The 14,367-nt window shown below is 36.5% G+C and overlaps 2 non-coding genes across 2 annotated transcripts; both read left to right on the forward strand.

Moving 5' to 3' along the window:
- The first annotated feature begins 6,554 nt into the window (after positions 1-6,554).
- LOC149418686 (small nucleolar RNA U3) lies at positions 6,555-6,768 on the forward strand. The gene has a single exon (XR_016303047.1). It is a non-coding gene; the product is annotated as a small nucleolar RNA U3 (small nucleolar RNA).
- A 6,985-nt stretch (positions 6,769-13,753) lies between these two features.
- Positions 13,754-13,967, forward strand: LOC149418687 (small nucleolar RNA U3). The gene has a single exon (XR_016303046.1). It is a non-coding gene; the product is annotated as a small nucleolar RNA U3 (small nucleolar RNA).
- The last annotated feature ends 400 nt before the right edge of the window (positions 13,968-14,367 follow it).

Here is a 14,367-nt window from a genome sequence, read left to right on the forward strand (position 1 = left end):
ACACTAAAGAAAAATAAATTATAATCTACTCTAAGCAAATACACAACAACATATCTGCAATATCTTGTGATTAGTGATAGAAAGCCAAACAGAAATAAAATACCTATACATTACAGTAGACAAATTAATGGATTAAATCGTCCACACACATTAACGTACTCAAAGACAGAGTGAGGAAACTAAGATACATCATAGATTCAAAAAAATAATAATTAAAAAAATATTCATCAGAACTTCTGTTTAAAGAATTTAAAGTCAGAAAACTAAATGCATTATTTTTATATCACGTAATTTTACAAATTTACAAAGAAAATAGTCTAAATAAAACTGCACCTTTTAAAATAATAGAAAACCCAGATAAACATCAACTCTCACAACTCGAAAAAGTAATTAAAAAAACAGTGCAATTCAACTATAAATATCTTGGAGTGAATTTTTTTTAATTCATTATCAGAAAGTATTAGAAATAACAATAAACATTTTAAATACCACCTTAAAAATACACTGAAAATATAAACAGAATACTCATAGTAAAAATAACGAACATAATATTACACCCCCACATACACAAGCCAAGCTTTATTATGGTGGTGCATCTCAACAACAAAGATTTTAAATGCCAACAAAGAACACAGTGAAAATATTTTTTTATAAAGCCCTTATATTTTATTTCTAGATGGCGCCACTTTCGTTCACAGTTCGCACAAGATAGCTTCCAATTTTCGAAAGCGAGAAATAATACATTAGCCGTGCACTAATTATGTGCACTAGGTAGGAAGCGCCCGGCCGGACCTCGTCTCCGGCGATGCTTTTGTACTCTTGCTAAAACCTTTTTTAACTGGTGGACGCATACTGTCGGAATTTAATGACAATACCAGTCGAGATCGCGCTGATCGCGATCTACTAAATTCAGTATCATATCCTTTCTCGCTTACTCACCTACATAAGAAGAGTGTTTCCCTAATATTCAAAGATTAGGGAAACACTCTTCTTATGTAAGCGAGTAACGAGATGCCTATACATATGCCCCGCCCTCGGTATGAATACGCGAGACGCGAGACGCGCAAGACTAGCAAGACGCGTAAGACGTCCAATACTCGCAAGACGTGCAATACTCGCAAGACTCGCAAGACGTCCAATACTCGCAAGACGTGCAATACTCGCAAGACGTACAATACTCGCAAGACTCGCAAGACGTGCAATACTCGCAAGACGCGCAAGACTCGCAAGACGCGTAATACTTAAGAACAAATACTAAGTACGAAAGTCTCTTTGAAATATCTGTTCCAAACATCTGTTCTAGTAAATACGCTTCACCTCTAGCTCGTAGCTGGATACGCGGTTACCGTGGACGAGCCGTACCCACTTGCAGATTGATACAGTATCAGTTACGTTACACGGTGCTAAGTCTTGGTGAGTACCCTGCTATACACGGTGCTACACTCTTGGTGAGTACCCTGCTTTACGTTTTAAAATCGGAATCATACGAAAACAAATCGAGGTGGGTCCTATGAGTACTTTTCGTTACTAGGTACAATGAGAAGAGGTACAGAAAAATACCGGTGACAAAATACTCTAAAGTATTTAATACCGACTTGAGGATTGATTCAGAATACGTAATAGTGGTTGTTGTTTTTGTTCTTTTTAAAAAACGAAAACGAACTGTTGAAAAAAAAACGAGCCGTTTTTGAGGTAATTTGTGTGAATTAGTAATGGGTTAGTAGCGTACCTGTAAGTTACCGTCCATAACAATATAAGGAATAAAACCCTGCTATCTATAGGGGCGAGATAGCTAGGTATCATTAAAATTAAATTATATTCACAAAACCATGAATTCGTCGTTCAGAAAATAAACAACTTTACACTATCAACACTCAGTATACGAGCCGTTTGGTGAGATCTGTTCGTTTTCTCGTTACTCTCGTTCTCGTTTTGTAATAATAAACAACTGAATGGAAAACGGTAAACAGCCCCTTATGAATGTGATTTCAATTTCAACCCGTTTTAAAAATAACAGGATTGCCTTCTCACTCTTTGTCCGTAATGGGTGTTAAGTGTGAAACGTTAAGATAGTGTTTTTTCTCGGAAAAAACAGTTAAACAGGGTGCCTTACAGAAAACAGCCCTTACCTGTTATGGATTGCCTTCTCGCCCTTTACCCGTAATGGACCTTAAGTGTGAGACGTTAAGATTGTTTTTTTCCGGAATAACAGGTACTGTTTTTTGCCTGCAACAGACCTATCTCACTCTAACATATCATTACGACGTTAGTGCGAGAGAGTAAGATAATGTTATTCGTTTGGAATAGTTCTTTTTCATTCATACTCGTGCTTTCTTGATATAAGTTAGAAGAGTCGACAAAACGAACAAACTGTTTGTGCGGATTATAAGTAACAGTTTGGGCATTTTTTAACTCCAAACATGTTGTGCAAACGTGTTTGTCGTTTTTGGACTCACCACTAATACGTAATTCTAATGCACTCGCATAAATTCTGCGCAAATATTCTACGTGAGGTTGATTCCTCCTTTTATTATTCGAAATCCATGGGGGGGGAGGTTGTTAGAGAATTTCTGTAAAACATAATTCCCCACAAAAAATATTCGAAGTGAGTACTCCCCACCAAATAATTGAAATCCATGGGGGGGGGGGTTGTTACAGAACTTCGCTGAAAAGAAATTTCGCACAGCCACAAACATCATATGTGATTCCCCACATTAATTTTTCAAAATCCATGGGGGGGGGGGGTAGCTACGGAATTCCATTTCGAAAGATTCCTAAATTTTTTCAGTCGCAAAATATCATCATAACAAATACCCATCGAAAATACCTATCAAAAATACCCATCAAAAATACCTACTAAAAATACCTATCAAAAATACCTGGTAAAGGTACCTATTAAAAATATTTAGTCCCGGTATAAAATACTCATGAGTATTTTGGAACCAGGTATTTTGGATATCTGTCACAAGTACAAAGTATCGCATGGAAATACCCGGTACTTTTACTGGGTACGATAAATACGCCTCACCTCTAATGTCAATTCAACCAAAACATTTTATTTGCTCATTTTTCAGTGGACGATCGTGCGCAATGGACGATGATGAAGCTCTTGTTGTACTTTCATTTAATAACCTTGCAACTTCCTTTCAAAACTTTGCATAGATGGGATATATTTCCCCCGCCCTGTATGAAGGATCAGGCATTGGATGGTCGGTTTGGCGGGTTCATTGTTGTTCATTTCCATTCTATCCACTGGAAGGGACCCTGGCGCGTTTGGTTTTGAAACCAACAAAGTCAAACCCGGCCACCCACTATTTCATCAATATAACAGTCAATAATGAACTAAAAATTCTAATCCTTACATACTTATTAAAAAGAAGGAAAAAAATTAATAGAAAATTTTGGGTGAAAGATTTTCTGTAGGAACTTTCCAAGTGCTAATTGGTGAGTTGAGAAGTGATTAACTAAAGTTCTTCAATCATTTTAGAATGTCTATCACTTCCTTTAACCATCTACTGGAACGAATATCAAAGAGCTTAACGCATTAAAATACAAAATTGAGAGTGTGTATTTGTCCTGAAGAAAGGCTATCGATATTTTTAAGGTAAGAAAACAATTACAACTCAAATATTTTATATATGTTTATTAAACTAATGCGCTCTTCCGTGCATCTTCCAGCTCATTTAAGCTTTAAAATAAAGAAAAATCATTAAAGTTTAAAAAATAAATTTTGAAACACGTTGATAATTTTGATAAAAGTTGTGTACACCAAGCGTTTATTTTATTTAATTAAAAATAAAATATTGTAGTTTGTTGGCTACTGGGTCTTCCAGTTACGGTAGGTGAGTTTTTAGCAAGCTAGATTGCTAGGATGAAAAATACGTTTTAATTTACTTACTTAACAATATAACCAAATACAAGCACGCAGCGTGCCTGCTTCCTTGCGACTAGGAGCGGGCGGGGAGTGGTCGGGGTGTGGCGGGGACTCTGCCGGAACGACTAGGCGACAAGTGTGAACAGCTCCATACAAAACTATGAGCGAGCGAGTTCCGACACGATTTTAAAACGGACGCGCTGCGCTGGCGATCCATCCGACAAAAAATGCCGGATCCGTTTTAAAATCGTGTCGGACAAGTGTGAACAGCTCCATACATCCACTACAGCTGTACACGGCATCCGTTTTTAAAACGGGACCCGCCTCCGTTTTCAAATCGGAGGCGGGTCCCGTTTTAAAAACGGGTGGCCATTGGCCCTGTCCACACTACCGTTTTAAAAACGGATCCGTTTTAAAAACGGACCATACTCTACGAAAAAAAAAAATTGTCGATTCAACAAAAACATGTTATTTGCTCATTCTTCAGTAATGGTGCGCAATGGACGAATCCAATCATTATTATTCTAAAATAATTAAAGAACTTTAGTGCATCACTTCTCAACTCACCAATTAACACTTGGAAAATTCCTACAGAAAATCATTCGGCTATGATTGGGTGTACCCAAAATTTTCTTTTTACTTTTTTCCTTATTTTTAATAAGTACAACATGACAACAAGAGCTTCATCGTCGTCCACTACACACCATTACTGAAGAATGAGCAAATAACATGTTTTTGTTGAATCGACAATTTTTTTTTTTCGTAGAGTATGGTCCGTTTTTAAAACGGATCCGTTGTCGGATCGGAAAAAATTGTCGATTCAACAAAAACATGTTATTTGCTCATTCTTCAGTAATGGTGCGCAATGGACGACGATGAAGCTCTTGTTGTCATGTTGTACTTATTAAAAAGAAGGAAAAAAGTAAAAAGAAAATTTTGGGTACACCCAATCATAGCCGAATGATTTTCTGTAGGAATTTTCCAAGTGTTAATTGGTGAGTTGAGAAGTGATGCACTAAAGTTCTTTAATTATTTTAGAATAATAATGATTGGATTATTTATATAGCGCCGTTTTCACCATGAAAAATCACCTCAAGGGCGCTTAATGGCTTAAGAGAATGTCTATCACTTCCTTTAACCATCTACTGGAATGAGTTTCAGAGAGCTTAACATATCAAAATACAAAATTGAGAAAGTGCATTTGTCCTGAAGAAAGGCTATGGATATTTTAAAGTAAGAAAACAATAACAACTAAAATATTTTTTATTATGTGTTTATTTAACTAATACGCTCTTCCGTGCATCTCATTAAAGCTTTAAAATTTAAAAAAAGTAAACTTAAAAAAATAAAAATAAAATTTTTGATGTACTAAAGTTGTGTACACCAAGTGTTTTGTTTTTATTTAGTTAAAGATAAAATATTACCATACTCTTTCTTCGACCAGTGGTATTAAATTTTCGGGATTTATTTCCTTATCCATTATTGTAGTTTTGATTTATTTACTTAAAAAAATAACCAAATACAAGCACGCAGCGTGCCTGCTTCCTTGCGACAGGGAGCGGGCGGGGAGGGGTCGGGGTTTGGCGGGGACTCTGCCGGAACGACTGGACGACAAGTGTGAACAGCTCCATACAACACTATGAGCGAGCGTGTTCCGACACGATTTGAAAACGGACGCGCTGCGTAGGCGAGCCATCCGACAAAAAATGTCGGATCCGTTTTCAAATCGTGTCGGACAAGTGTGAACAGCTCCATACATCCACTACAGCCACTAGGGCATCCGTTTTTAAAACGGGACCCGCCTCCGATTTGAAAACGGAAGTGGGAACGGGCCCTTACACCTCTTGTGCCACTAGAGGTGGGTCCTATGAGTACTTTTCATTACTGGGTACAATGAGTTGAATGAGTACAGGTACAGAAAAATACCGGTGACAAAATACTCAAAAGTATTCCGACGTGAGGATTGATTCAGAATAAGTAATTCTAATGAAATCGCATAAATTCTACTCACATATTCCCCACAAATATTCAACGTGAGCTTGATTACCCTTTTATTATTCGAAACAATAACGCAAGAAATATTTGTTTACATATTTTATGATATTATGTTTAGAAATCAAACAGATTTATTAGAATTATTATTACTTAGAATAATAACAAATATACATTGCATAATGAACGAACGGTAAAATAAGTTCCAATCATTATTTAAATTTACACAAAAATTATTATAAATCGGTCATCATCGATTATCGAAAACGATTAGACTATTAGGTAAGATATAATCATGGAGATACCACAAAATAAAATATTTAAACGATCCAGATTGTAAATCAAATGTTCAAAGCAATCTCTTCAGGGGCAAAGTAAGACATTGGTACAAGTACCAATGCGGTACCAAGACCGCATGAAAATTGTTGAAAATTTAAAAATATGCTTTATGGAAATCAAAAACCACTGTAGATTGGAACCAGCTCACCGCGATAAGAGCTCAAATTTATTCCACGATCTGAGGTGATCAATAGAGGTACGTGTGTGATAATGCGTAGGTACCTACTCATAGTCGGTCGTGCAACAATTAACTGAAAATGCTGAGCACAGATGGCGTGACTTCAGTCTACAGTTAGCGCACGGACGTGTATAACATGTACATAAATAGTTTGGCCTCTGTAGTTTCGGTAGGACTGTACTTCACAGGATCATTTCTGTAGTACTTCCTCCCTCGTAACGTGTACACTCTACCAGAGTTACACTCCGTGATGAGGAGACGTGGCGCGGTTCCTTGAGCGTGAGGCAGGTCTTGAGTTAGCTTTCGGGCAGACTCCTGGCCCTCGATGATCGTTCGCTGTCTGAGTTCTCTCAGACAGTTAGGGAGCTGTCGCTTTCTGAGCGGTTACGAATTTTTGATATCAATTAAACTTTAACATTTGCAACGCGGCCCATTGTTTTTACGAGGAGAGAAAGAAGAGAAAATTAATGTTTTATTATGTCCACAACTATGACTCTAAAATATCCAGAATGGTTTTGTAGCCTTGATCTTCTCATAAAAACAATGGGCCGCACTTAGCAAAATCACTTAAGGCCCGTTTTCAAGTCGGAGGTGGGCCCCGTTTTAAAAACGGGTACTCTTCGGCCTTGTAAAGCAGGGTACTCACCTAACCGTGTAACATGTAACCTATCTGATTCTGTATCAAGTGAGTACGTAGGCACGAGCCTACTGCGAGCCGCTCGTAGCTGGATACGCGGTTACCGTGGACGAGCCGAACCCACTTGCAGATTGATACAGTATCAGTTACTTTACACGGTGCTACACTCTTGGTGAGTACCCTGCTTTACGTTTTAAAATCGGAATCAGACTCTACGAAAACAAATCGAGGTGGGTCCTATGAGTACTTTTCGTTACTGGGTACAATGAGAAGAGGTACAGAAAAATATCGGTGACAAAATCTAAAGTATTTAATACCGACCTGAGGATTGATTCAGAATACGTAATAGTGGTTATTGTTTTTGTTCTTTTTAAAAAACGAAACCCGAAAAGTGTACCCAAAATTTTCTTTTTACTTTTTTCCTTATTTTTAATAAGTACAACATGACAACAAGAGCTTCATCGTCGTCCACTACACACCATTACTGAAGAATGAGCAAATAACATGTTTTTGTTGAATCGACAATTTTTTTTTTTCGTAGAGTATGGTCCGTTTTTAAAACGGATCCGTTGTCGGATCGGAAAAAATTGTCGATTCAACAAAAACATGTTATTTGCTCATTCTTCAGTAATGGTGCGCAATGGACGACGATGAAGCTCTTGTTGTCATGTTGTACTTATTAAAAAGAAGGAAAAAAGTAAAAAGAAAATTTTGGGTACACCCAATCATAGCCGAATGATTTTCTGTAGGAATTTTCCAAGTGTTAATTGGTGAGTTGAGAAGTGATGCACTAAAGTTCTTTAATTATTTTAGAATAATAATGATTGGATTATTTATATAGCGCCGTTTTCACCATGAAAAATCACCTCAAGGGCGCTTAATGGCTTAAGAGAATGTCTATCACTTCCTTTAACCATCTACTGGAATGAGTTTCAGAGAGCTTAACATATCAAAATACAAAATTGAGAAAGTGCATTTGTCCTGAAGAAAGGCTATGGATATTTTAAAGTAAGAAAACAATAACAACTCAAATATTTTTTATTATGTGTTTATTTAACTAATACGCTCTTCCGTGCATCTCATTAAAGCTTTAAAATTTAAAAAAAGTAAACTTAAAAAAATAAAAATAAAATTTTTGCTGTACTAAAGTTGTGTACACCAAGTGTTTTGTTTTTATTTAGTTAAAGATAAAATATTACCATACTCTTTCTTCGACCAGTGGTATTAAATTTTCGGGATTTATTTCCTTATCCATTATTGTAGTTTTGATTTATTTACTTAAAAAAATAACCAAATACAAGCACGCAGCGTGCCTGCTTCCTTGCGACAGGGAGCGGGCGGGGAGGGGTCGGGGTTTGGCGGGGACTCTGCCGGAACGACTGGACGACAAGTGTGAACAGCTCCATACAACACTATGAGCGAGCGTGTTCCGACACGATTTGAAAACGGACGCGCTGCGTAGGCGAGCCATCCGACAAAAAATGTCGGATCCGTTTTCAAATCGTGTCGGACAAGTGTGAACAGCTCCATACATCCACTACAGCCACTAGGGCATCCGTTTTTAAAACGGGACCCGCCTCCGATTTGAAAACGGAAGTGGGAACGGGCCCTTACACCTCTTGTGCCACTAGAGGTGGGTCCTATGAGTACTTTTCATTACTGGGTACAATGAGTTGAATGAGTACAGGTACAGAAAAATACCGGTGACAAAATACTCAAAAGTATTCCGACGTGAGGATTGATTCAGAATAAGTAATTCTAATGAAATCGCATAAATTCTACCCACATATTCCCCACAAATATTCAACGTGAGCTTGATTACCCTTTTATTATTCGAAACAATAACGCAAGAAATATTTGTTTACATATTTTATGATATTATGTTTAGAAATCAAACAGATTTATTAGAATTATTATTACTTAGAATAATAACAAATATACATTGCATAATGAACGAACGGTAAAATAAGTTAAATCATTATTTAAATTTACACAAAAATTATTATAAATCGGTCATCATCGATTATCGAAAACGATTAGACTATTAGGTACTTAAGATATACTCATGGAGATACCACAAAATAAAATATTTCAACGATCCAGATTGTAAATCAAATGTTCAAAGCAATCACTTCAGGGGCAAAGTAAGACATTGGTACAAGTACCAATGCGGTACCAAGACCGCATGAAAATTGTTGAAAATTTAAATATATGCTTTATGGAAATCAAAAACCACTGTAGATTGGAACCGGCTCACCGCGATAAGAGCTCAAATTTATTCCACGATCTGAGGTGATCAATAGAGGTACGTGTGTGATCAAAGAGTATGGATACTAGAGAGACAGCATGTGAAGTGTGCCCGCGCGCTCCAAGTGTGAATTTTGTGGAATTTTACGGAGACGGCTGACATTAGCTTTTACACCTCGGTCGCGTATTGAGCTCCTAGTAAAACGTTGATAAAACATAGAAAAATGGTCAACTGCGCCGTAAAATTGTGTAAAAGCAATTCTGTGAAGAAAATTAAGAAGAAAGACGGCCTTACCATTCACATAAAAGTATTTAAACACCGCTCAATTAGACATTTTATAGTTAATTTTTTGACGAGTTCATTTCAACCGCCATCACGCCAGCACGCCATCTCAGAACCACGCGGCGGACGAATGTCAATGGGCCGAATCAGTCAACTTATTTTATAATAATTAAAAATTACCAACAAACCTTTATTTTTATTAATTATAACACACGTTTATAAGGATTTGTCTTGTATGGTGACCTGATAAATCAACACAACGACGATTCAACACGAATTTTAAAAGTGGTATAAAGTCATGGAAAGTGATGAAACAAAAACTTTATTAACTGGGTTAAGTAGGTTAGGTTAGGTTTTTTTTTCCTTCGTTTTTAATGACTTTATAATGTACTTTTAAAATGTGTGTTGAATTGTCGATGTGTTGATCAGGGAACCGTCTGTATATATATATACCTAGGTCGTACTATAAATCCCAGTTTTGTGAACAATCGCGCATGTGCGCGCGTCGGTACGACGAGATGTGTGTCACTATTTTAGGTTTTCGATAAATAACTCTTAAAAGTTCACTTGTATCACATTTTATTTTTTTCCGGTGTAGATAAATATTCTAAGATATTCCGTGTTTTTTTATCGTATTTTTGGAACCATGGATTGATGTTTATATTTATTCATTCTGTATCATGCCTATAAATTGTGTTTATAACATAATATTTTATTAATTATTTAAAATTGTTATTCATGTCTCCTGTATTTATCTTTAATTTGATTTTTTTTCTTCTTTTTTTTGTTATCACTGTAAAACTGTAGAGTTTTTTTCTTATATTATTTACGACCACTCGACCACAGTTGATTAAATAAAATAATACTACCTAACTCTATATTATCAAGTTATTCGTAATCCGGAAATTTTTGTCTTCTTTGAAAATAAATCTTTATACATATATGTATATATAAGAAATCTCGTGTCATGGTGTTTGTGGTCGCACTCCTCCGAAACGGCTCGACCGATTTTTATGAAAGTTTATAAGTATATTTTTGTGTGAGAATAGGTCGTAAAGTATATGTTTTACCAATAGGTGATTATGTGTCCCTATTCAGAAAAAAATAGGGTGTCCCTATCTAAAAATAATTTATATTGCAGAACAACGTTTCCGGGTCAGCTAGTATATATATATAGTTGATATACTGTAACACTGTAAAGTTATTTAATTTGAATTTTATGTCGTTTTTAGTGTTTTTATTAGAGTTTTTTCATCGAACTCTTTCAGCCAGGTTTTTTTTTTTATTTGTATTCATGAAACTTTTCCAATATTTTTTTTATCTGGAGGAAGGATGTTGTCAATTTTTGTTACAAAATAAATTAAGTTTCTTCATCGCAATATGGGTTTATAACTTGCAATGTTTTCTGTCTTTTTGATTCGTCTAGTGTGATGGATAAGTTTTAAGTTTTTTCTTATATTATTAACGACAACTCCTTTCCTAAAAGTCAAGCACCAGTTTACATTAGAAAAGAATATAATAATGCACAAAATTGTACTCTGCAAATATGTTGATTATTTAAAATAATTCTATCTAATACAAAAAAAAATCTATTCAAATTGATGTATTGCGCAATATTAGCACCAAGGAATGGCGCTGCGAGTTTCAGCAAGTTAATAACATTAGTTTTTCACCCAATTGCACTTGCTATACATTCCCTGAAGATTGATACCGATTTATTTGGACGCGCACTACACGATTCGATCATAATCTTGATTTGGCAAAAAAAGAGTTACGTGAAATCAGATTTAGGTAATTTACAATAACATGTATAGTACAATAAATAAATAAACAATATGTAGGGGCAACTGCTGTACCTATGGACGGTTTTACCTATGGACACTATGCATATTTCACAAACTGTACAACCTAAAATTACAAAAAAATACTAACATGTAGTAATTTTGTTATATGGCAACACTGACTAACGGCCATTTCTCTTCTGCTGCAACTTGAAAAGCGCAGCAAACTACAATATTTTTTTAATATAAAGTTAGTTTTTTACCATATTGAAACGGTTTTTCCTAATACCCCAATCACAAATTTCGATATGTATTTAGTTTTACTTGAGAAATAACATATCATATACCCATTGGCGATATTTAAACCTTCTTAGTAGATTATCTTAGCCATTATAACAATTTTAAGTTATAATGTCAAAATTGTACCTGTGGACAACACGATGATTGTACCTGTGGACTGTCCACAGGTACAATCAATATATCTTTTTAAGTTTAAGAATTGATTTTGTTTCTATTTCCAGTGAATATATAGTGCGTATATGTCCATTCCCTAAAGCACCACCCTAGAAGACAGAAAAACAAGGAAGAAAACTTGGTAGGACTAGAATACTGACAGACACCCCCGAAAAAATGAGATAATGAACGCATCTCTAAAAAGAAATCACAACAAAATAAAGGCGTAAGGGGAGGAAAAAATAAAGCTTCAAGGGTTAAAGAGGGTTTAAAAGGTCCCAGCATCAAATATAAAACATTAATTGATTTAGACAAGCCCAGCACCAGCAAGATTAAAATAATAAGCGATGTTAAGCTTGTTATATGCACAGTTTGTAGATAATATGAAAACAAAATTAACATCCTAACATGTAACTTATGCCAAGGTTATTATCACTCTAAGTGCACACAAAGAGAATTATTTAGATTCAGATGACGACAATTATTTCATATGCCAGAGATGCTATATACTATCTGAAGATACTCATGGAGATCAGGATAGTATTGATTCGGAAGAGTTATACAGAGCTGCGTGTGATGCTAATAAATAAGACTATTTAACGGACTGCACACGATTAAAATGTTATTATTATTACTTGTTAAGTTAAGACGGTTTCTTTCTTATATTTCTTTATTTTTTGTTTGTTTATATTATTACTGTCCACAAGTACAAACGCGTCCACAGGTACAATGACCTGTATCCATAGGTACATTGGGTAGTTGTACCTATGGACAAATATGCCGTTTTTTTATAAATGTTAATAACTCGACACTGAAGTGGTTAAAATAAATTTTTAATAGTAATTATTGTGTCTTAACTATTTCTTTTCCAAATAAAAAATAATCTATTTAAAATGTTTTACCCAAAAAATTAAAAATATTGTTTTATTGAAAAATCGGGATTTTGTCCACAGGTACAGCAGTTGCCCCTATGTCTTTTTTTACTTCCCTTTCTGCACTAGTTAATTTTATATTTTTACCACCATTCTTTGTTTGGCAAATAATACGTAATGCGCTGTATGCCCAAAATGTGATAAAAAATTAAGGATGTTTTTTTAATAAAAAATAAATAAAATAATGTGCAGCCCGTTCACAGTTCGGCCCTTAACTCTGACCCACGGTCCCCTCCGCGCTCGCTTACCGCTCTTCCCCGTCTCTATCCCCTCCCACAAGGGCGTTGACAATTAAGCTGGGTCCAGACATGTTCTTTTGTCCGTACCGTACCTCCGTTTCGTATCAGCGTCGCGATCAAGAACGCTAGTTTGGACGCCCGTTCGGTACGGTACGGTGGTACGGCGTCTTGATACGGATAGAGGTACGCACCGATCCATCGCGAGTCGGTTTTTCGACCCGTTCAAAGGCGATACGGTACGGGTCTGCGCCAGTCTGGACGTGTTCGCGGCGTCTTACATCTTTCTCTGTTTTTGAACAATTCTAACTCCCACCAACGTCGCCTTTTTTGTTTTTTTTTCGTTATATTATTGTGAATAACAATGAAGGATGCGCAAGCAATCGTCAAATTCTCAAACACTTCCGCAGTCGACGACATGGTGGGAGGAAATGAACACGCGATGATCGCAGCGACGTTACGGAGATACGGGCTCTTGATCGCGACGCGGATACGAAACGGAGGTACGGTACGGACAAAAGATGATGCGTCCAGAGTTTTTGGATCGCGACGCTGGTACGAAACGGAGGTACGGCACGGACAAAAGAACATGTCTGGACCCAGCTTAATACATCTCGACAAATTATGCCGCTTCCATTGATCCTAGTTCCATGTGTGTGATAATACGTAGGTACCTACTGATAGTCGGTCGTGCAATAATTAACTGAAAATGCTGAGCACAGATGGCGTGACTTCAGTCTACAGTTAGCGCATGGACGTCTATAACATGTACATAAATAGTTTGGCCTCTGCAATTTCTGTAGGACTGTACTTCACAGGATCATTTCTGTAGTACTTCCTCCCTCGTAACGTGTACACTCTACCAGAGTTACATTCCGTGATGAGGAGATGTGGCGCTGTTCCTTGAGCGTGAGGCAGGTCTTGAGTTAGCCTTCGGGCAGACTCCCGACCCTCGATGATCGTTCGCTGTCTGAGTTTTCTCAGACGGTTAGGGAACTGTCGCTTTCTGAGCGGTTACGAATTTATGATATCAATTTGACTTTCACATTTGCAACGCGGCCCATTGTTTTTACGAGGAGAGAAAGAAGAGAACATTAATGTTTTACACACACTATTTTGACTTTAAAATATTCAGAATGATTTTGTGGCCTTGATCTCCTCATAAAAACAATGGGCCGCACTTAGCAAAATCACTTAAGGCCCGTTTTCAAATCGGAGGTGGGTCCCGTTTTAAAAACGAATGCTCTTCGACCCTGTTCCGTTTTAAAATCCGATTATACTGTACGAAAACAAAATATAATTGTCAATAATGTAGAGGTGGGTCCTATGAGTACTTTTCGTTACTGGGTACAATGAGTACAGGTTCAAAAAATACCGGTGACAAAATACTCAAAAGTATTTAATACCGACCTGAG

Source organism: Hesperophylax consimilis, chromosome 13, assembly GCF_061612785.1.
Source record: "Hesperophylax consimilis isolate HC1 chromosome 13, BYU_Hcon_1.0, whole genome shotgun sequence".
NCBI lineage: Eukaryota > Metazoa > Arthropoda > Insecta > Trichoptera > Limnephilidae > Hesperophylax > Hesperophylax consimilis.